Source organism: Cavia porcellus, unplaced genomic scaffold (assembly GCF_034190915.1).
Source record: "Cavia porcellus strain 051 isolate PalLab524CR breed Dunkin Hartley unplaced genomic scaffold, mCavPor4.1 scaffold_3, whole genome shotgun sequence".
Taxonomy (NCBI): Eukaryota; Metazoa; Chordata; class Mammalia; order Rodentia; family Caviidae; genus Cavia; species Cavia porcellus.
The window spans coordinates 37441096-37463971 of NW_026947486.1; the positions used below are offsets into that span (position 1 = coordinate 37441096).

At 42.0% G+C, this 22876-nt stretch overlaps 1 pseudogene; it reads right to left on the reverse strand.

Annotated features, from left to right (window-relative positions):
- Positions 1-1550: 1550 nt before the first annotated feature.
- LOC106027933 (uncharacterized) lies at positions 1551-9423 on the reverse strand (annotated as a pseudogene).
- Positions 9424-22876: the final 13453 nt, after the last annotated feature.

A 22876-nucleotide genomic window follows, 5' to 3' on the forward strand; every position in this document is an offset into this window, starting at 1 on the left:
TGCTTGCTATGTCCTGTTTTGTCTTAATATCTTTAAAATTAAAAAATTAATTTGCACTTCTCAAATGACCAGTGATGTTGAACATTTTTCCATATGTTTATTTGTCATTTGTATTTCTTCATCTGAGAATTATTTGCTCATGTCAGATGCCCATTTTTGGATTGGGTCTTTGAATTTGAGGAGTTTGATTTTTTTGTTTTTGTTTCTGTTTTTTGGTACTGGGAATTGAACTCATGACCTCATGCTTGCCAGGCAGGCGATTATGCCACTGAGCTGAATTCCCAGCCCTTGGAGTTTGAGTTTTTTCAATTCTTTATATGTTCTAGATAAAAGTCCTTTGTCTGAGGGTTGGCTAAAATTTTTCCCACTCTGTGTGTTTTCTTTTCACTATTAGTGATTTCTGAGGATCAAAAATCTTTTAATAAAATGAGATTCCAGATTTTGATTCTGTGAAGTACCTCCCATACAGTTGGTTTTTGTTCATGAACTCTCTGCCTACCCCTATGTCTTCAAGACTTCTTTTCTTTTTTTTTTTTTTTTTTGTCTTTTTCATTTTTATCAGTACCGGGGATCGAACTCATGACCGCCTGCTAGCAAGGCAGGTACTTATGCCGCTGAGCTAAATCCCCAGCCCCTAAGACTTCTACCTACTTTGTTTTCCAGTAGACTTAGTGTTTCTGTTTTAATAGAGGGGTTTTTTTTATCATTTTGACTTTGGTTTAGTGCACATAGATATAGGTTTAGTTTTAGTCTTTGGTATGTAGAAAGGTAGTTTTTATGACACTATTTGTCATAAAGGCTGTATTAGTCAGGGTTTTACTAGAAAGAACAGATATAACCCAGGATATAAAGAAACAATAAGATTGGCTTACAATAGGTAGTCACAGAGTCTGATGAAGAAGTGTGCAGAGGGTGTCTATGCACTAGAGGACAAAGGATTCAATGCAAAGTCTGGAGTTCACCCTAGTGTCTTGTATAAGTCCACACCAGCAGGCTGATGGGTCTGTGACAGAAGGCTGAAGGCTCTGTGATGAAAGGCTGAAGAGTCTATGCTGGAAAGCTGAAGAATCTATACTAAAAGCCTGGAGGTGAGGTCCAAACCAAAGGTGAAGACTGGAGCTTCTCCCAAGAATGGAATGGATTCATCCTTCCTCCTCCCCTTTTATACCTCGAGGTGATAATCCACCCTAGGGTGGGTCTTCTTCTACATCCTTGGGTATAGAATTGCTAAACCCATTTAGTTAGCTTCTAACTGTCTCAAGTTGACACAATCAATTAACCACTACAATCCACCCCTTGTCAACTTGGCAACCAGACACATTTCTTTAAACTAGTTCCAGATACTCAAACATGCATATAATTGCACCTAACATGTTCTAACTGTCCTTCCTACAAATGGAAATAATTCCCCTACCAAAATACACAATGTAACTTTTCTTTGATTGATGCTTACTCCTATCAATTCATAAGCTTAACATTATTATAACAATTCCCAAAACACAGCATTAATTCTAACATTATGTTACATTGAAACCATATTTGGGGAGAAATCATAATCCTCTTTTCTGTAACTGATCATGGGGACGTAGCTGGTATTTAGAACTTCCTTCTTCCACTACCCATTCTGTATTCCTTGGCCTTCAGCAAGCACCTCAGCAGGTCTCAGTTCTTTCCCCAGTGGGGTGACCCATACCTTCATTCCTGAAGGTTCTGGACAACTTGTCACTTTGTCTGGATTAGGTTGCTGTAACTTTCCATTAACTTTAATGACAAGGCATGGTAATACTAAAAGGTGCCCTAAGGAATCTCCTGCACTCCATGTATATTCTTCCTTTCCTCCATTATGGAGTAGTAGTCCAACTTCCCCTTGGTAGTCTGGGTCAATCACCCCTGACATCACTGTGACTCCCTTTTTAGCTTGTTTCCTCAGAGACATGAGGAGACCAAAATGACCAAGGGGAAGTCTTAGCTTCCAGTTCAATGGTACCATTGTCGTGCTTCCTGGTATAAGCCTTCCCTCCTCTGGAACCAAAACTTCTAGGACAGCAGAACATGAAGTCATTGGAACACGAAGCAAAAATTTTGCTAGTGGATCACTAGGGGTAATGGTGAGTGGCACCATTCCTACTTCCACCCCTTGAATCCTGGACCCGTGAATCCTGGCTATAGGAGACACAGTGCCATATAATGGACATTGATTCAAAGCATATACAGCCTGTTGAAGTACTTTACTCCAGCCTTGCAAACTATTGCCACCTAGCTGGCATTGTAACTGTGTCTTCAAAAGGCCATTCCATCTTTCTATCAATCCAGCTGCTTCTGGATGGTGAGGGACATGGTAGGACCAGTGAATTCCATGAGCATATGCCCACTGTCTCACTTCTTTAGCTGTGAAATGTGTTCCTTTGTCAGAGGCAATGCTATGTGAAATTCCATGACAGTGGATAAGGCATTCTGTGAGTCCACGGATGGTAGTCTTGGCAGAAGCATTACATGCAGCAAAGGCAAAGCCATATCTAGAATATGTATCTATGCCAGTGAGGACAAAGTGCAGTCCCTTCCGTGATGGAAGTGGTCCAATATAATCAATCTGTCACCAAGTTGCAGGTTGATCACCTTGGGGAATGCTGCCATATCGGGGACTCAGTGTTGGCCTCTGCTGCTGGCATACTGGGCGTTCAGTAGTGGCTGTAGCCAAATCAGCCTTGGTCAGTGGGAGTCCATGTTGCTGAGCCCATGGATACCCTCCATCCCTGCCACCATGGCCACTCTGTTCATGGGCCTGTTGGGCAATGACTGGGGTGGCTAAGAAGGAGGTTGGCTACTGTCCAGAGAATGAGTCATCTTATCCACTTGATTATTAAAGTTGTCTTCTGCTGATGTTACCTTTTGATGAGCATTTACATGGGAAACAAATATTTCCATATCCTTTGCCCATATAGAGAGAGGTCTATCCACATACTTCTTCCCCAAATATCTTTGTCACCAATTTTCCAATTACGTTCTTTCCAAGTTCCTGACCATTCGGCTAGACCATTGGCTATAGCCCATGAATCGGTTTACAGTCTCACATCTGGCCATTTCTTCTTCCAGGCAAAATGTACTACCAAGTGGATTGCTCGAAGTTCTGCCCACTGTGATGATTTCCCTTCACCACTGTCTTTTAAGGATGTCCCAGAAATGGGCTGTAATGCTGCAGCTGTCCACTTGTGGGTGGTGCCTGCATAACATGCAGAGCCATCTGTAAACCAGGCCCTAGTCTTCTCGTCCTCTGATAACTGATCATATGGTACACCCCACAAGGCTATAGGTGCATGCTGGGAAACTGAAGGCAACATACTGGGTATAGGAGCCATAGGTATTTGGGCAATTTCCTCATGTAATTTACTTGTACTTTCTGGGCCTGCTCTGGCTTGATCACGAATATACCACTTCCATTTAATGCTAGACTGTTGCTGGGCATGTCCAACTTTATGACTTGGTGGGTCAGATAATATCCAGGCCATGATAGGCAACTCAGGTCACATGGTGACCTAGTGTCCCATAGTCAAGCGTTCAGTTTCCACTAGGCCCCAGTAGCAGGCCAACAGCTGTTTCTCAAAGGGAGAGTAGTTGTCTGCAGATGATGGCAGAGCCTTACTCCAAATCCTAAAGGCCTCCACTGTAATTCACCAATGGGGGCCTGCCAGAGACTCCAAACAGCATCTTTGTTTGTTACTGATACCTCAAGAATCACTGGATCTGTTGAATCATATGGCCCCAGTGGAAGAGCAGCCTGTACAGCAGCCTTGACTTGTTGCAAAGCCTTTTCCTTTTCTGAGTCCCACTCAAAATGAGCAGCTTTCTGAGTCACTTAGTAAATGGGGTGGAGTAAGACACCTAAATGAGGAATGTTTTGCCTCCAAAATTCAAATAGGCCCACTAAGCATTATGCCTCCTTTTTAGTTGTAGGGGAAGCCAGATGCAACAATTTATCTTTTACCTTAGAAGGTATATCTCTACATGCTCCACACCACTGGACTCCTAGAAATTTCACTGAGGTAGAAGGACCTTGAATTTTTGTTGGATTTATTTCCCATCATCTGGCTCTCAAATGCCTTACTAATTAATCCAGTGTGGCTGCTACCTCCTGCTCACTAGGCCCAGTCAGCATAACATCATCAATGTAATGGACCAGTGTGATAATCCTGTGGCAGAGAAAAAGCGATCAAGATCCCTTCAACCCAAATTGTGACATAGGGTTGGCGAGTTAATATACCCCTGAGGTAAGACTGTGAAGGTATATTGCTGGTGTTGCCAGCTAAAAGCAAATTGTTTCTGATGATCTTTATGGATAGGTATGGAGCAAAAGGCATTTGCCAAATCAATAGCTACATACCAAGTACCAGGAGATGTGTTAATCAGCTCAAGCAAGGAAACCACATCTGGTACTGCAGCTGCAATTGGAGTCACCACCTGATTCAGTTTACGGTAATCCACAGTCATTCTCCAAGACCCATCTGTCTTCTGCACAGGCCAAATGGGGGAATTAAATGGAGATGTGGTGGGCACCACCACCCCTGCATCCTTTAAGTCCTTGATGGTGGCAGTAATCCCTTGGATCCCTCCAGGAATGCAATACTGCTTCTGGTTTACTATTTTACCAAGCAAAGGCAACTCTAGTGGCTTCCATTTGGCCTTCCCAACCATGATAGCCCTCACATTACAGGTTAGGGAACCAATGTGAGGATTCTGCCAGGTACTAAGTACATCAACCCCAATTATACATTCTGGAACAGGGGAAATATCTACAGGGTGAATCCAAGGACTTACTGGACCCACTGTAAGTCAGACCTTTGCTAAAACTCCATTGATCACCTGGCCTCCATAGGCCCCTACTCTAACTGGAGGGCCACAGTGATGTTTTGGATCCCCTGGAATCAGTGTTAGTTTCGAACCAGTGTCCAATAATCCCTGAAATGTCTGATCATTCCCCTTCCCTCAGTGGACAGTCACTCAAGCAAAAGGCCTTAGGTCCCTTTGGGGAAGGATGGGAGAAAGATTAACAGTGTAAATTTTTGGTGCATCAGAGTCCTTCTCCAAGGGGACCTGGCCTCCCCATTATTCGAGGGGTTCTGGGTCTGTAAACTGGCTCAAATCTGGGAACTGGTTGAGGGGCCATGATTCCCTGTTACCATGATTTGATGTAAGGTTCTGTTCATTTGCCTGTAAATTTTTTCAATTACATAACTCTAGTAAAAACTTTGTAGGCTTCCTATCTACTTCACATCTAGGAATGCCATGGCTAATCAGCCAGTGCCAGAAGTCTGCACATGTTGGATTATTCTGGTCATTGTTCCGCCTTTACTGTCCATTATGGTAAGTATGTGGACCCTGCTTTTGGCGATTAAGTGCTGCCACTTTGTCGATGTCGTTCCCGGCCGGCAGGAAGGACACACGACAAAGTCTGGCAGTGGACAACCTTTTCTTTTATTTTCTCTCCGTACAGCCTGCCCTGGGATCGCTCCCAGCCGAAGCCTCCTCTGGTCCGCTCCCCGCGGCTCCTTCCGTGCTTTGCTCCGAAGCCTCTACCGGTCCGCTCTCCGTGGCTCCTTCCGGGCTTCGCTCCGAAGCCTCTACCGGTCCGCTCTCCGCGGCTCCTTTCGGGCTTCTACTTCCCCCCAGGGGTGGCACCAGTATATATACGGATACAGTGTCCAATCATATTAAAGTAAGCAAGGCAAGCTGATTGGCTAACATATTATTGAGCGGGTTGTTTACGCGGTAAGCAGGAAACTAACGTGCTCGATGGGAGGGGTAATCTAACTCAGGCTTTACTCTTTACCACAGGCCGCATGATCGCTATATGCGGCAGCTCGGCAATGTGGTGGCTCCCAACATCTCCCCCTTTTTTATTTTAAATAAGTCTACGCATCGCAGCCCGTCCTGAATTGAGTGTAGAGGCCTGTGCCCTGATAGGAGGCCCACCAAGGGCTCTCGGCGTCGGCCCGGGTCGGCCGTCCCCGAGTCTGCCGAGGCCCCGAGGCCCTCGTCCTTTTTCCAGGGCCAGGAAGGAACCGGACGGAACCTGGATGCACACAGGCATACACTCATGTCGCTCCGCATGATCCCCCCGGGGCGACATTTGGTTCGGGCGGAACCTAGTAATTCAGCGGCTTTCGTGCGGTATGGGGTAGGGCCTGTCTTAGGTTGAGTCATGCTGGGGAGGCATGCTCTTACCCGTCATTGACTCATCTACCCTGCTATATCATAATTTTTTAGAGGAGGAGTGTGGGAAGCTCACCGTCCCTAGACTCGGTCGTAGGCTAGGCGAGCGAGCCATGCATATGCCTGAGGATCTTCTTGTCCATTTCGGGCTACCGCTATTTCTATTCATCTTGTTGGTTGGTCTGTGATGGATCTCCGGTAGGGCAGGTCTGATCTTCAGTCGAGGGCTTTGTCGCCCGTGTCAGTCTCTCCGGTACCCACAGTGGTTCTCGTCCCGATTCCTGCAGAAAAACACAAACCGCGCCTCGGTTCCAGCTGATTACCGGATCCGGGCCCATCCATTGTCATGCCATAGATAACCGCGCCTTTGGAGGCAGGCCTTGGCTTACTCCCCCTTTTTGTTTTTTATTTTTTATTTTTATCTTTTTCGTTTTTTTTTTTTTTTTTTTTATTGGTACCAGGGATCGAACTGGTGATTGCCTGCTTACAAGGCAGGCGCTTATGCCGCTGAGCTAAATCCCCAGCTCCCATTTCCTCGACCGGCGTTTTTCTCAGCCTGCTCGGCAGAGAACTCTGTGTACCAGGCTCGCCAATCCAGGTAACTACCCGAGGGCAGACACGCCTTTGCCAGCTGAATCCAGTCCGCGGGGGTGAGGGGCCCAGAAGACAGGTTCTCCAGCATGGCAATGGTGTAAGGCGCAGTCGGCCCAAAGGTTGTAACTGCATTTTTAAGTTCTCTAATCTGCTTTATCTCAAAAGGCTCCCATGCATTACGTCCCTGGCCCATAGCTACTTGTACAGGAAATATCCCGTAGGGGCCACTATCTATCCCAGGTGGTGGATGTACCTCATGAGACAAACGTCCCCCCTGCCAAAGCCGCCTGTAAAAATACCGACCCGCCGGCGGCGGAGCATAAGACGGCGGCCGTGATTGGGCGGAAAATGGGGGCCCGTGCATCACTTCCTGTTCTGGCGAAAGGGGAGGGAGCTCCCACGCGGCCGCCTCGTGGCGAGGGATCGCTTCCGGGAACAGCTCCCAAGGTGGGGCGGAAGGCTTCGCCTCCCTCTCGCGCCAGGGGGCGCTCAGGAGCTCTCTACTCCTCCGCAGACCAAGTTGAGCGGAGCGCAATTCGCGGCGCAAGGCTGGGAAAGAACCCTGCGACTCCTTATCGAGCGGCCTATCCTCTTGGCATCTAGGCTCCTTGGTCTCATCGTTGTCTAAGCCTTCCTCGTTCTCGGAGTCAGACGACTCCGAGGCCTGAGCCCCGTCTTCCTCCTTTATATCTTTGTCTCCTTTGACGGACCCCTCCCGGGAGCTCCCTGACTGGGCCTGTTCGAATGCCCTATGCACTTTAATGAGCTCTTGAGAACCTTCCCTGCAACCACCCTCGCTCTTCAAGCATGCATATATCATTTCCCACAGTGGCCGAGCGAAGACCGAAGCCCCGCCCTCCCTTTCCGCTAGAGAAAGATCCCTGCCCAACTTCTCCCACGAGGGCAGGTTTAAGTGCCCTGTGGGCAAGAACCAGGGAGCGAAACTATCAATCTCCTCAAAAAAGCTCTCCAGTGTTTTGCGTCCCACCTTGAGGTCTCTGGACTTTAAGAGCTTCCGGAGGACCTGTACCAAGGGCTGGGTGTCCTTACTCGGTACGTTACCCATATTTAATATGTTACTCACCGCGTGAGGCCCAAAAATCCGCCACTTACTCGTGAGCCTGAGGGGAGTCTAAAAACCCTGTAGGTGCGCGCCACCCAGGGCCCAGGTTTATCCCCTGCTCACCTGTCTCGCAGTGCTGTATCAAGGAACGTTGTCCACTACCACGTCTCGGGGGTGATCAGTTGTTCCCCGTGCGGGCCACCAAATGTCGATGTCGTTCCCGGCCGGCAGGAAGGACACACGACAAAGTCTGGCAGTGGACAACCTTTTCTTTTATTTTCTCTCCGTACAGCCTGCCCTGGGATCGCTCCCAGCCGAAGCCTCCTCTGGTCCGCTCCCCGCGGCTCCTTCCGTGCTTCGCTCCGAAGCCTCTACCGGTCCGCTCTCCGCGGCTCCTTCCGGGCTTCGCTCCGAAGCCTCTACCGGTCCGCTCTCCGCGGCTCCTTTCGGGCTTCTACTTCCCCCCAGGGGTGGCACCAGTATATATACGGATACAGTGTCCAATCATATTAAAGTAAGCAAGGCAAGCTGATTGGCTAACATATTATTGAGCGGGTTGTTTACGCGGTAAGCAGGAAACTAACGTGCTCGATGGGAGGGGTAATCTAACTCAGGCTTTACTCTTTACCACAGGCCGCATGATCGCTATATGCGGCGGCTCGGCAATGTGGTGGCTCCCAACACCACTTGACCTCTGCCACTCTGGGACCCAATCAAGCCCATTGCCCTTAAATGTCCTAATTGACTAACTGCAGTCCCCACTGTAAGGTCTGGCATGCAAAGAAGAGCAATAACAGGGCCCTTCAAGAATGCTGATGCTCCCCTCACATATCTGTTTCTCAAGGTGCTGGTGAAGGGTATGTTTTCTGGATCATCCCAATGTGGAGGATTAGGTTTAACTTGACAGATCCACTCTAGCATTCCCATTTCCCTGAGTCTCTGAATCCCCTCATCAATAGTAAACCATGGAATATCAGGCATCTCTAACTCATTCACAGTGGGCCATCTTTTGATCTATATCTCTGCCAACCTTCCAAATAAACTATTAACACCTTTCTTCACTCCATGAGCTATGACATTAAATTCAGAATCCCCACTTAATGGGCCCATATCAACAAATTCAGCCTGATCCAGATGTATGTTTTTTGCCATCATTATCCCACACTCATAAAATCCAGTTCCATGCTTGCTCATCAGGCCTCTGAGTTGGAAAACTCAAGAAGCTCTTTGGGAGTATAGTAAACCTCTTCATGGGTCACACTATGTATCTCACCTTTAGGAGCTTTCTGTGATTTGAGCCTGGCTATGGGCCTGGAGGCAAAAACGGGTGTTAAGGGTGGGTCCTGAGGAGCAGCAGCATAATCCCATTTAGCCAACATAGAATTAGCTTCCGCAAGTATGCTAGGAGATCCCAACACAGCAGGGGGTGGAGGTGGTGATGCCTCTGCCATTTGAGGTGGGGAAATCTCTCCCTCAGGCAAAATAACTACATTAGCATCCAGAAATTCAGTATCTTCAGTTTCCTCAGAATCCTCCCATACATCTCCATCCCAATTCATGGGATCCCATTCTTTTCCAACCAGTGCCCTCACCTTTGCTTCTGATACCCTTTGAGGCTGAGTATTACATTTACATTGAAGTTCAGCCAATCAAATCATGAGGGACTGTGTCTGGGTTTCTGCAATTTCAGCCTTGCGGCTAAAAGAGGAGATTTTCACTCGTGACACACTGAGAAACTTTTAAATTTCTTATCTGTTTCTGGAGATGCGATTTTTCCTTCATTAGTTTGTCCAAAGAGGCTAAGACCAACCATCCAGCATCATTATATTGTCTACTGCGCCAAAGATATTCAAAATTGTTTTGTACCGTCACTAAATTTTTGACTGTGGCACAGCTTGACCTGGAGACTTTTTACATGTGTAACATGTTTTTAACATAAATACAAGGTTGTGGTTTTTTGTGGTGGGTCATTTCTTGGAACAGATGTCTCTATCAGGACAAACAATTTTATCATCTTTTATGGAGCAGTTCGGGGGGAGGGGTCAGTGCTTTACAGAACAGCAAGGTGGCGAAGGGAACTGGTTAACAGGTTACAACATTCCCCCCTGATTTTAAGGCTATAAGCCAAATCTTTGGCTTATTATTTAAGAGAGAACCATTTCACATAGAACACAAAGATCTAATGATATAATCCCATGGACCATTGTATTTGAGGCTAACTTACTTCCTGTAAAATAGTCGGTAATGACCCATGTCCCATAATTTGGGTTATGGTTTACCTCTAGTGAGAAAGTTATGAAAATAAAACATGTTACAATTTGAGTCATCAAGGCCAGAACAATTAAGGACATTTGGTAAATTTTAACTTTAGGGGGTTACCAGTCTTTTGTACAGTCCATTTATCTGGGTGGCTCCATGTCCTTTTTGTCAGGGGCCTGAATCACTTTGATGTGGGAGCGATGAATCCAAGGAGTCTTACCGACCACTTTTACTGCAGTGGGGGTGCTAAACACCATGGTAAAAGGTCTCTCCCAGCGAGGCTCAAGAGACTCTTGATGATTACACCTGATGAGGACAAGTGTCTCTGGCTCAGCTGTGGGCTCGAAGTCTTTGGGAAGCTTGGAGCCCGCTGGCATGTGTTTTAATTTGAACAGGTGGTGGATAGAGGACAGAACTGGCTGGAGTGCCTGGTGGGACTTAATAAGATCTTGGTTAGTTAAATCTGCCAGTTTTTTTAGAGATCTTAGGAATGAGTGGTGGAGGTCTCCCATAGAGTGCCTCGAAAGTTGACACTCCGGCCACGTAGGTGGTATAATGGGCATGTAGGAGGGCAAATGGAAGGAGACTTACCCAATTTTCGCCAGTCTCTAGAGACAACTTGGTTATCATAGTCTTTAAAGTTTGATTTATTCTCTCTACTTGTCCTGAACTTTGAAGTCGGTATGTGCAATGGAGTTTCTAATTAATCTGTAATGCCTGTGCCAATTTTTGAGTTATCTGGGCTATAAAAGCCGGACTGTTGTCAGACCCCATAGATATGGGCAGGCCAAATCTCAAAAAGAGCTTTTTTATTATAATGAGAGCTGATTCTGTCTTGGTTGGAAAGGCTTTTACCCAACCAGAAAGGTGTCAACCATTACCAAGAGATATTTATGCCCCCGCAGTCCAGGCTTTTTCATGTCAGTAAAGTTAATGTCCCAATGTTCTCCTGGGTAGTTTTGAGGAAATGTTTGGTCTCCATATGAAGTTGCCATTTGGGATTTACCAGTTGGCACTGAGGGCACTTAAGATTTGCAGCTTGTGTCAATTTCATCAGCAGAGAAATAAAAAATTTCTCCCCAAAAAGTTCTGCAAGCTTTGTTCCTCCCAAGTGGGTGGCTTGGTGGGCTTGTCGGATGAGTTCTCAGCCAAGTGCTTCTGGCAATAGAACTCTTTTGCCTGGTAATTGGTACCAACCCCCCAGGGAGATCAGGTTTTGCTTGAAGTTGGGTTGCCAAGTGGAGGTCCTTTTTGGTGTACACAGGTCCAGACAAGGTTGGGGGCATCAGCAAAAGAGCAAGCACCGTCTCAGTTCCCACTGATTTTAAGGCAGCCTCCTTGGCTGCTGCATCTGCCAAGTTATTTCCATTTGCCACAGGATTATCTTCTTTTTGGTGGGCCTTACAGTGTATTATGGCCACCTTTTTAGGCAGCTAGATTGCTGCCAATAAGTCTAGTATCTGAGAGGCATTTTTAAACTTTTGCCCTGCTGAAGTTAGTAACCCTCTTTCTTAGTAAATAGCCCCATGGACATGCGTGGTGGCAAAGGCATATCTGCTATCGATATAGATGTTTATGCGCTTACCTTGGGCAAGCTTGAGGGCTTCTGTCAGGGCAATAAGCTTGGCTTTTTGCACTGAGGTGCCAGGATCCAGGCATTGTTTCCATAGACTCTGAGTCTCTGTAGTAACTGCAGTTCATAAGTCTCTCTCTTGTGTTTGGCTCTTACCTCTTTGGCTCTGTCTCCACAGTATAACACACAACAGGAGATCAAACAATTCTAGAATGAGCTTAATATCTCAACAGTAAGTGTTTTTACCTCATTGTTAAGCAACACACTTTGCTCGTTACCATCATTGCACCCGCCGTACCACCTTCACCATCATTGCACCAGCCATACCACCTTCAGTGGCCCTCAGAGTTTTCATTTTCACATAACCATTTTTGCACTTACTCATTATTTCTCTAACATCTTTTTAAAATCTCTCATAGTTCTTAGAATCTTCTGCCTTTTAGTTTACATGGATAGCTTCCTTTGGCAAAAAACAAAGGAGGTCCTGTTGGTGAAGAAGTCTAGTTTTGCCTTTAACTCTGGGCAATCCTTTCACCAGTGCCCCAACTCCTTACAATAGGCGCATTGCTCCTTGTTGAGTGGGGATGCTCCTTGTCTCCTTGTTAGTTTTCCTTCTTTGAATTTGGTGTTACAGTCTTTTCGCAAATGAGCTCCAACACCTTTGTAACTTTTTTATTGTTTCCTGCCAGCTCTCTCGATTATCAAAGCCCTTATGAGCTGTTTCTATCAGCTGACTAATGGTGATTCCCTGAAAGTCTTCTAACTTTTGCAATTTTTTTTATATCTGGGGCCGACTAGAAGACAAAGGCAATCAAAGCCCTTGCATTTTTAGGCAGGACAGGGTCTATAGGTGTATAAAGTCAATAGGCCTCTAAAAGGCACTCCAAGAACATGAAAGGGGACTCATCAGCCAATTGCCTTACCTCTGACACCTTGGACAAGTTCGTGGGCTTTTTAGCTGCTCCACGAAGTGCACTCTGAAACAACTGGCAATATTGGGCTAAAGCCTCCTTACCTTTGGAGGAATTGGGATCCTAGTCAGGGCTGGGAAAGAGGGAAATAGTGTTCCAGTCACCGGGGTTAGTCGTGGGGTTTCCAACAGGGTCTGGGACAGCCTTTTGTCCCAGGTGTGGATGCCATTCTGCTCTTCAGCTGTGAAAAAAAAACCCTGAGAATCTGTTGGCAATCATACCAAGTGGGGCAGTGAGTTGAGAAAATAGATTCTAGCAGACTAATGAGATTTTCTGGGTCCTTAGAAAATGGGGGATTTTGTCCCTTCCAATAATAAAGGTCAGAAGTAAAGAAAGGGATATAGACAAATATGGAGGCTCCCAGTCACGGGGGTTGGGGACCTCCTGGAGGGGACACAGGGAGGAGGAGGAGTCAGGAGATTGTGGGCTGGTTGGCTCCAGGTTCGTCTGGGGCTGGGGGTGACAAGGGGGCTCTGGCGAAGGTACCTCCTCATCATCCTGAGGCGGACAACATGGGAGAATTGAAAGAAACTCCTTGTCATTGTTCCCATCCTGCAGAACCTGTGGGGGAGGAGTTGGGTTCTCAGGTGGGGAGGCTTGGGCACAGCTTGCCTGAGGTTTTGGTTTCTGTTTTAAAGGTGCCAGGAGCGGTGCATCTTGAGACCACTGTTGATTAAAAACTTTAAGAAAACATTTAATAGAAGGTGGAGAGTCATAGATCAAATCAACCCATATTAAGATATAGACAAATTGATCAGGATGGGCCAGGGGACCAAAAACAAATATCCGGACTGCCTGCGCCTTTTTCATGTCAAAGCTCCCAACAGGGGGCCACTCAGGATCACTTTGGGTCCATTCTAAACCAAAGCGCCCAGGGTGAACAGGTTCCCCATACCCCTCAGCTCTCCTTTTAAAATCTTTAAAATGTTCTAGGACTAAACTCAGTGGAGTTAGTGGGACAGATGTACTTTGTCCCATTTTTATTTTTTGTAATTCCTTGTGAGAGAAAAAGGTCAAAAGAAAGGTGGACAGCACACAAAATGAGACAAAAGACAATAGACAGGACAACAAGACATAAGACTCTTTCTCCTCATTTGGCGGATCATCTGGGACCTAAAAGAAAACTGTTATCACTTAAAGCATAACCAAAAGGATAACAGTCACATGTAAAACCAAAAAGGCCACATAAGATCATTCTTACAGAGGATAACAGTCTATGTCAAACTAAGAAACCAATTGTCCTGTACAAATAAAAATTCAAATGGACCACGAGGGTGCCAAATTGGAGGGCATCCCACTCCATCAAATTCATGCACACAATTGAAATCAGAGTGAAATAAGGAATACTCACAGTTAGAAGCAGCAGTGGTTGAAAACCAAGAACAGTAAGGGGATTCCATGGGAGTTAGCAAAACACGGATGGTAAAAAGGGGCAAAAAAGGGAAAAGGGGGGTATTGGAGTAATCCTGGATGAGCTCCCAAATGTGGCACCTTAAGACTCCAAGAGTGGACCCTTGCCCCTACTACCCAATAGGCAACTCCCAAAAACAACAAGACAGAAAAATAGAAAAGGAGAAGGACTTTATTTTAGCTGGTACCCAGCAGTGTCAATCCCACAGTTGCTAGACTGAGCACACCAAGAGAAGGAGTCTGAAACTTTTCAAGGCAAAAAACTACAAAGTGATAGGGGTGGTATTTGTGCCAGTGGGTGTCCTTTGGAAAGCTCTCAAGCATAGTTTTGGGTACAGCTTGACCTGGAGACTTTTTACATGTGTAACATGTTTTTAACATAAGTACAAGGTTGTGGTTTTTTGTGGTGGGTCATTTCTTGGAACAGATATCTCTATCAGGACAAAATTTTATCATCTTTTATGGAGCAGTTCAGGGGGAGGGGTCAGTGCTTTACAGAACAGCAAGGTGGCGAAGGGAACTGGTTAACAGGTTGCAACATTGACATCTCACAATTGGTGAATTAGGATAATCAAATGGGTCTATGAGATGTATTAGTTTAAACAGTTCATGCCAAGGATTATCAGTATTTTCCACAGAAGTAGAAGCACAGACCTTGGTGTCTTCAGGTCTCACCAAATTGCAGAGCCAACTCCAGGAAGCTCTAACACCATTAAAGAATTCCACTGTTATAATTCTGTTTCTCTAGGACCACTCCCAGTACCAAAACCTGGATTGGTCAGGGTTTTACTAGAGAGAACAGATATAACCTGGGATATACAGAAACAACAAGATTGGCTTACGATAGTCAGTCACAGAGTCCAATGAAGAAGCATACAGAGGTTGTCTATGCACTGGAGGACAAAGGATTCAATCCAAGGTCTGGAGTTCACCCTAGTGTCTTGTGCAAGTTCACACCAGCAGGCTGATGGGTCTGCGACAGAAGGCTGAAGGCTCTGTGATGAAAGGCTGAAGAGTCTATGCTAGAAAGCTGAAGAGTCTATACTAAAAGCCTGGAGGCGAGGTCCAAACCAAAGGTGAAGACTGGAGCTTCTCCCAAGAATGGAATAGATTCATCCTTCCTCCTCTCCTTTTATACCTCGAGGTGATAACCCACCCTAGAGTGGGTCTTCTTCAACAACCTTGGGTGTAGAATTGCTAAACCCATTTAGTTAGCTTCTAACTGTCTCAAGTTGACACAATCAATCAACCACTACAAATGCTATCTATCTTTCTTCCAGTGAATATATTTTGCATCTTTGTTAAAGATAAGGTGGCCAAATATGTTTGTGGTGGTGTGTACTTCTAATCTGTTCCATTGGTCCTCAAGTCTGTTTTTTCTTTTGCCAGTACCAAGCAGATTTTATCACTACAAATCTGAAGTATAATTTCAAGTCTAGAATTGTGATGTTTCATGCTGTGGCTTTGTTTCCCAGGATTTCCTTTGCTATTCTAGGTCTCTTGCATTACCAAATAAATTTTAGGGATGTTTTCTCTAGATCTGTGAAGTATGCTAAATATATTTTGATGGGGATTGCATTAAGTCTGTATAACAGTTTGGGGAGTAGGGCCATTTTCACCATGTTGGCTCTTCTTATCGATGAGCAAGGGGTAACTTCCCATTTTATGACATCCTCATTGATCAATTTTTTTAGAGTGCTGTAATTTTCAATATATATTTTTATTTCCTTTGTTAGATTCATTCCTAAGTATTTCATTTTTTTTTTTTTTGGATGTTATTGTAAAGGATGTGGTTTCCCTAACTCCCTCTCAGTGAGCTTGCTATTTGTGTACAGGAATACAACTGAGTTTTGAATATTGACTTTGTATCTTTCTATGCTACTGAATTTGTTTTTTAATTTTAGAAGACACTTGGTGAAGTTTTTAGAGTCTGCTATGTATTGTATCATGTCATCTATGAATAAGGGTAGTTCAACTCCTTCATTTCCTATCTTTATTTCTTTCTCTTGTCCGATTGCTGCAACTAAAATTTCCAGGACTATAAAGAATAAGAGTGGAGACAGTGCATATCCTTGTCTTGTTCCCAATTTTAGAGTGAAAGCTTTGAGTTTTTGTCCATTTAGTATGATGTTGGCTATTGGTTTGTCATAGATGGCTTTTATCAGATTGAAGTAAATGTCATGTATGCTAATATTCTGTAGGGTTTTTATCATGAATGAGTGGTGGACTTTGTCAAAAGCTTTTTCTGCGTTTATTGAGATGATTGTGTAATTTTTGTCTTTGGCTTTGCTGACAAAAAGTGTTATGTTTCTTGATTTGCATGTGTTTAAACATCTTTGTATTCCTGGAATGAATCCCATTTGGTCATGGTGTATAATCTTCTGTATGATTTTCTGCATTCAGTTTGCTAGTATTTATTGAGGACTTTTGCATCTATGTTCATTAGGGAGATTGGCCTGTAGTTCTTCTTTTTGGCTGTGTCTTTCTTGGGTCATAGTATCAGGGTAATATTTGCCTCCAGGAATGGGTTGGGCAGAATTGCTTCCCTTTCAATTTCACTAAAGATTTGAGGAGTTTTGGCATTAAATCTTCTCTAAATTACTTACAGAATTCAGCAGTGAATCCATTAGGACACAGGCTTTTTGTTGATAAAAATTTAATTATGTTTTCAATTTCACTAACAGATATTGGGTTATTCAACATTTTAAAATCTTCTTGATTCAGATTTTGTAACTCATCTGTGTCTGTCCATTACTTCAGTGTTTTCTATTTTATGTGAGTAAAGGTATTCAAAGTAGGTATTGATCATCTGACTTTTCATAAGAACTTTAGTAATTTCACCCTTTTCATTCCTTATTGCATGAATTCGAGGTTTTTTTTTTTTCCTTTTGTGATAAAGTTGGGTAGGAGTTTTGGTGGGGACCACAAATTCATAATGTCTGGCTTTACATAGTTCCCTATTGGATAAAAAGGAAGAACTGGGATTATTAGTACCACTCATCTGAGATTTCCCATTGACTCTTCCTAAGCATAAGATCATTTACACCCTCTTAAATCATCTCAGCATTATACTCAAGGATACTTCTATGCATAAGATTATCTATACTCTCTGGAGGCTGAGTCTTCAATGAATTGTAATCCTTTGCTAGCCCCACCTATCACTGTATACAGCTAACAAATAGTGGCTGCTTTGGGAGTGAAGGGGTCATATCCAGAGATGTTGACTTCCTCGCCATTATTGGAATATGAAACTTGGCTCTGCTTATTTTTCTTGCTGCATTCTTGAGACTAACAATCGGGACTCTTCACTGGGTTCCCAATATTGACATTTGGGACTCCTGGCTGGGTTCCCAGCAGAGTTTATCAAATTTGTTTATTCTTTCAAAAAGCCAACTCTTTGATTCATTAATTCTTTGTATTGTTTTCTTAGTTTCAATTGCATTAATTTCCACTCTGATCATTTTAATTTCCTCCTTTTTATGGGCTTTGGGCTTGAGTTGTTCTTTTCTCTAAAAGCTTCAGGTGTAGCACTGGGTTATTTATTTGTGCTAATTTTGTTTTCCTGATGTGGGAATTCACCACTACGAAGTTTCCTCTTAGGATGCTATAATTGAATCCCACAGGTTTCTCTAAGTTGTATTTGCATTTTCATTTGATTGTAGATTTTAATTTCTTCTTTAATTTTGTCTGTGACTCATTTGTTCAGGAGGGTGTCATTTAATTTCCATTTTTATAGCATTTAATCAGTTTCTTTTACCTTTAATTTCCAATTTTATTGCTTTGTGGTCATATAATATGCAAGGGATAATTCAATTCCTTTGAATTTACTTAAGCATGTTCTATAGGTTGGTATATGGTCTATTTTGAAGAATGTCCCATGTGCACCTGAGAAGAATATGTATTCCAATGTTTTTGGCTAGAACATCCTGTAAATGTTTACTAAGTCCATTCATTCACAGGTTTGATTCAGATCTATTATTCCTTTATTGATTTTTTTTGTTTAACCGGCCTCTTTGTGACAATGGGGTATTAAGGTCACCTATTACAATTGTCTTATTGCTTATGTTTTTCATGTCTATTCATATTTGTCTTATATAGCTAGGTGTCCCCATATTTGGTGCATATATATTTGATTGTAATTTCTTCCTCTTGAATTGCTCCCCTTACAAGTATATAGTGACCATCTTTGTCTCTTTGATCATTCTTGGTATAAAGTTCACATTGTCTGCAAACACAATAGCTATCCCTGCTTTTTTCTGGGTTCCTGTCACATGGAGTATTGTTTTCCATCCTTTGATTTTTAGCCTATGAATTTTTTGAGTTAAATATACTACTTATACAAAGCATATAGTTGGATGTTTTTTCTTGAGGCTTTCTGCCAGTCTGCTTCTTTTGATTGATGTACTGAGGCCACTAAAATTGGGTGGCAATAACTGATATGAATTGACTTGGTTTTTGACATGTTATTTTCTTGCACTTTTCCTATTTTTCTCATCTGTTTAATGCTTTCCCTGCATGGTGGTTTCTTTCTGTTGTTGTTTTTGGAATTGTGGTCATTTTTGTCTCTATCTAGAATATCATTCAATACCTTTTGTAGTGTTGGTTTTGTGGTCATGAAGTTCTCAGAGGGAAATTTATAGTGGTAAACTCCCACATTAGGAAAATGGAATGGACACAAACAAACAACTTAATGGTGCACCTTAAAATTCTAGAAAATGAAGAGCATTTCAAGCACAAAGATCAAAGAAGAGAGGAAATTATAAAGATCAAGGCAGAAATCAGTGCAATTGAAATGAAGAAAGCAATACAAAGAATTAATGAATCAAAGAGTTGGTTCTTTCGCAGAATAAATAAAATTGAAAAATCCAAGCCAACCTTATGCAAAAAAGGAAGAAAAAATTCAAATCCATGCAATAAGTGTGAAATCACTAAAGACACTGTGAAAATACAGAAGATTGCCAGTGCTATTTTGAAAACTTTTATTCACATAGGTTTAATAACACAAAAAATTGAGATTCCTATAACATATGAATTATAAAGCTGTATCAAGAAGATGTAAAACTGCTGATTAACCCAATTTCAGTTAATGAAATTAAAAATGTTATTAGAACCTTACCAACAAAGAAAAGCCAAGGTCCTGATGGATTCACTAATAAATTCTACAAGTAGTTTAGGGAACACAGTGCCAACACTCCTCAGACTCTTCAATGAAATTGAAAGGGAAGCAATTCTCCTTAACTCATTGTGGAAAGCAACTATCATCCTAATACCAAAACCAGAAAAAGGCCAAACCAAAAAGAGAACTACAGGTCAATCTCACTAATGAACTCAAAGAGACATCCAAAAAACAAAAAAAAATTCTATTGAAAGCTGGCAAAACCATTTAATGAAGCTGAGGATAAGATTTTGGACCGTGAGGAAAGGAGCACAATTAGCGATCATAAAAGAACAGAACTTTTAAAACTAACAAAGCAGCATGAAATGACAATCCAATAGCTTCAAGATGATGATAAGAGCAACAATGTAAGATTAATAGGCATCAGTGAAGACACAGGAGTCAATGCAAATGACATCTAAAATATTCACAGAATTAATAGCAGAGAATTTCCAAAACATGGGGAAAAATCTGATATGTAGATAAATGAGGCGTATAGAATGCCAAACAGTCACAACCAACAAAAATCTACACCCAGACATATAATAATTAAGATATCAAACATACAGCAAAAAAAGAGAATACTAAAATCTGTTAGAGAAAAGACACAACTCACCTATCAAAGAAAACTTATTAGAATCATGGCAGACATTTTAGCACAAACCCTCAAGTCAAGATGAGCATGGAGTGAGATATTTTAAGCCCTGAAAGAAAACAACTTTCAGCCCAGACTGATGTACCCAGAAAAACTTTCATTCAAATTTAATGGGGAAACAAGGTACTTCCATGACAAAGAACAACTGAAGAAATTCACGTCCACCAAACCAATCCTAGAAAGAGTATTGAAAGACATACTAGATAGAGATAAAAATGACCACATTCCCCAGAACAACAACAGAAAGAAACCACCGGGTAGCACAAGCAATTAAGCAAGGGGGAAAAGCAGAAAGCAAACAAATGAAACATAACATAGCAAAGTTGAGCCAGTACATATCAGTGATATCCATAAATATAAATGGCCTCAATTCATCCATCAAAAGAAATAGGCTGACAGAATGGATCAAGAAACATGATCTCATAATATGCTGTATACAAGAAACACATCTGACCCAAAAGTAAACTCATAGATTAAAAGTCAAAGGATGGAAAACAGTATTCCATCAACAGGAACCCAGAAAAAATCAGGGTAACTATTCTGTTTGCAGACAATGTGAACTTCAAACCTAATATGATTAAAAGAGATAAAGAAGGCCACTACATACTCATTAGTGGAAAAATTCAAGAAGAAAAACTAACAATTATAAATATATATGCACCAAATACAGGAGCACCCAACTATGTAAGACAGATATTAATGGACATGAAAAACCAAATACACAAGAACACAATTATAACAGGGGAGATTAACACCCCATTGTCACAAGGAGATAGATCAACTAAACAAAAAGTCAGCAAAGAAATAATAGAACTGAATTATAGCTGTGATCAAATAGACTTAGTAGATGTTTACAGAGTGTTCCACCCAATCACATCAGAATGCACATTCTTCTCAGTTACACATGGGACATTCTCCAAAATAGATCATATATTACTCTATAAAACATTCTTATGTAACTGCAAAGGTATTGAAATTGTCCCATGCATAGTATCTAACCATAGCACACTGAAATTGGAAATTAGTGGCAAAAGAAATGTAAAAACCTGCATAAATGCATGAAAATTAAATAACAACATTTTGAACAACCAGTGGGCTACAGATGAAATTAAAGAAATAAAGCAATATCTACAATTCAGTGAAAATGCAGAAACACCATAATGCAATGTTTGGGATGCAATGAAAGTGGTCTTAAGCGGGAAATATATAGCAATAAATTGTCATATCAAGAAAACAGAATGAGCACAAATAAACAACTTAATGCTTCATCTCAAGCTTTGAGAAAAAAAAGAGCAAGTTAAACAAAAATCTCATAGAAGAGAGTAAATTGTAAAGATTAGGGCAGAAATCAATGCAATTGAAACTAAAAAGCAATACAAAGAATTAATGCCACAAAAAAGCTGGGTTTTGAGAGAATAAACAAAATTGACAAAGCTCTAGCTAACCTTATAAAGAAAGACAAAACCCAAATTCACACAGTAAGGCCTGAAAAGGGGGAAATTATTGCAGATCCCATGGAAATTCAAAAGACCATGAATACTTACTTTGAAAATCTCTACTTACATAGAGTGGAAAACACAGAGGAAATGGACAGATTTCAACAAACATGAACTACCAAAGCTCAACCAATAAGATATAGCAATTTTGAATAACCCAATATCAGCTATTGAAATTGAAAATGTAATTAAAAACTTACTAACAAAGAAAAGCCCAGGTCCCAATGTATTCATGGCTGAATTCTACAAGAAATTTAGAGAAGATTTGATGCCACTACTCTTTAAACTCTTCAATGAAATTGAAAAGGAAGCAATCCTTCCTAAATCATTCCTGGAGGCAAGTATTACTCTCATACAAACCAGAGAAAGATCCAACCAAAAAGGAGAACTATAGGCCAGTCTCACTAATGAACATTGATGCAAAGATTCTCAATAAAATACTGGCCAATAGAATGCAGAAAATCATCAAGAAGATTATACACCATGACCAAGTGGGATTCATTCCAGGAATGCAGGGATGTTTTAACATATGCAAATCAATAAATGTAGTACACCACATCAACAGAGCCAAAAACAAAAACAACATGGTCATTTCAATAGATGCAGAATAAGCTTTCAATAAACTCCAACACATATTCATGGTAAAAAACCTTCAGAAACTCAGAATACACAGTGTCTACCTCAACTTATAAAGGCCATCTATGACAATCCAACAGCCAACATTATGCTAAATGGACAAACACTGAAAGCTTTCACTCTAAAATCAGGAACAAGAAAAGGATGTCCACTAGCACCACTTCTATTCAATATAATTCTGGAAATATTGGAAAAAGCAATCAGACAATAGAGAGAAATTAAAGTAATAAAGATATGAAAGGAAGAAGTTAAATTATCACTATTTGCATGACATGATACTCTATAGACTCTATAGACTCTATATAGAAGACCCAAAAAACTCCATTAAAAGACTACTAGAGGTAATAAACAAATTCAGCAGTGTATCTGGATACAAAGTCAATGCTCAAAAATCAATAACATTCCTGTACACAAACAAAAAACTCACACAGAGAGAAATTATGGAAATATCACTGTTCACAATAGCATCTAATAAAATGAAATACTTAGGAATCAATCTAACTAAGAATGTAAAAGACTTATATGCTGAAAATTATGTTATGCTAAAAAAGGAGATTGAAGAGGATATTAGAAAATGGGAGGATATTCCTTGATCTTGGCTAGGAAGAACCAACATTGTGAAAATGGTCATACTCCAAAAACTCTTATACAGATTTAATGCAATCCCAATCAAAATACCATTAACATATCTCACAGATCTAGAGAAAACACTCCTCAAATTCATTTGAAAACAGAAGAAACCTAGAATAGCAAAGACAATTTTGAGCAACAAAGGCAAGGCAGGAGGCATCTCAATTCCTGACTTGAAACTATACTACAAAGCCACAGTGATAAAATTAGCATGGTACTAGCAAAGA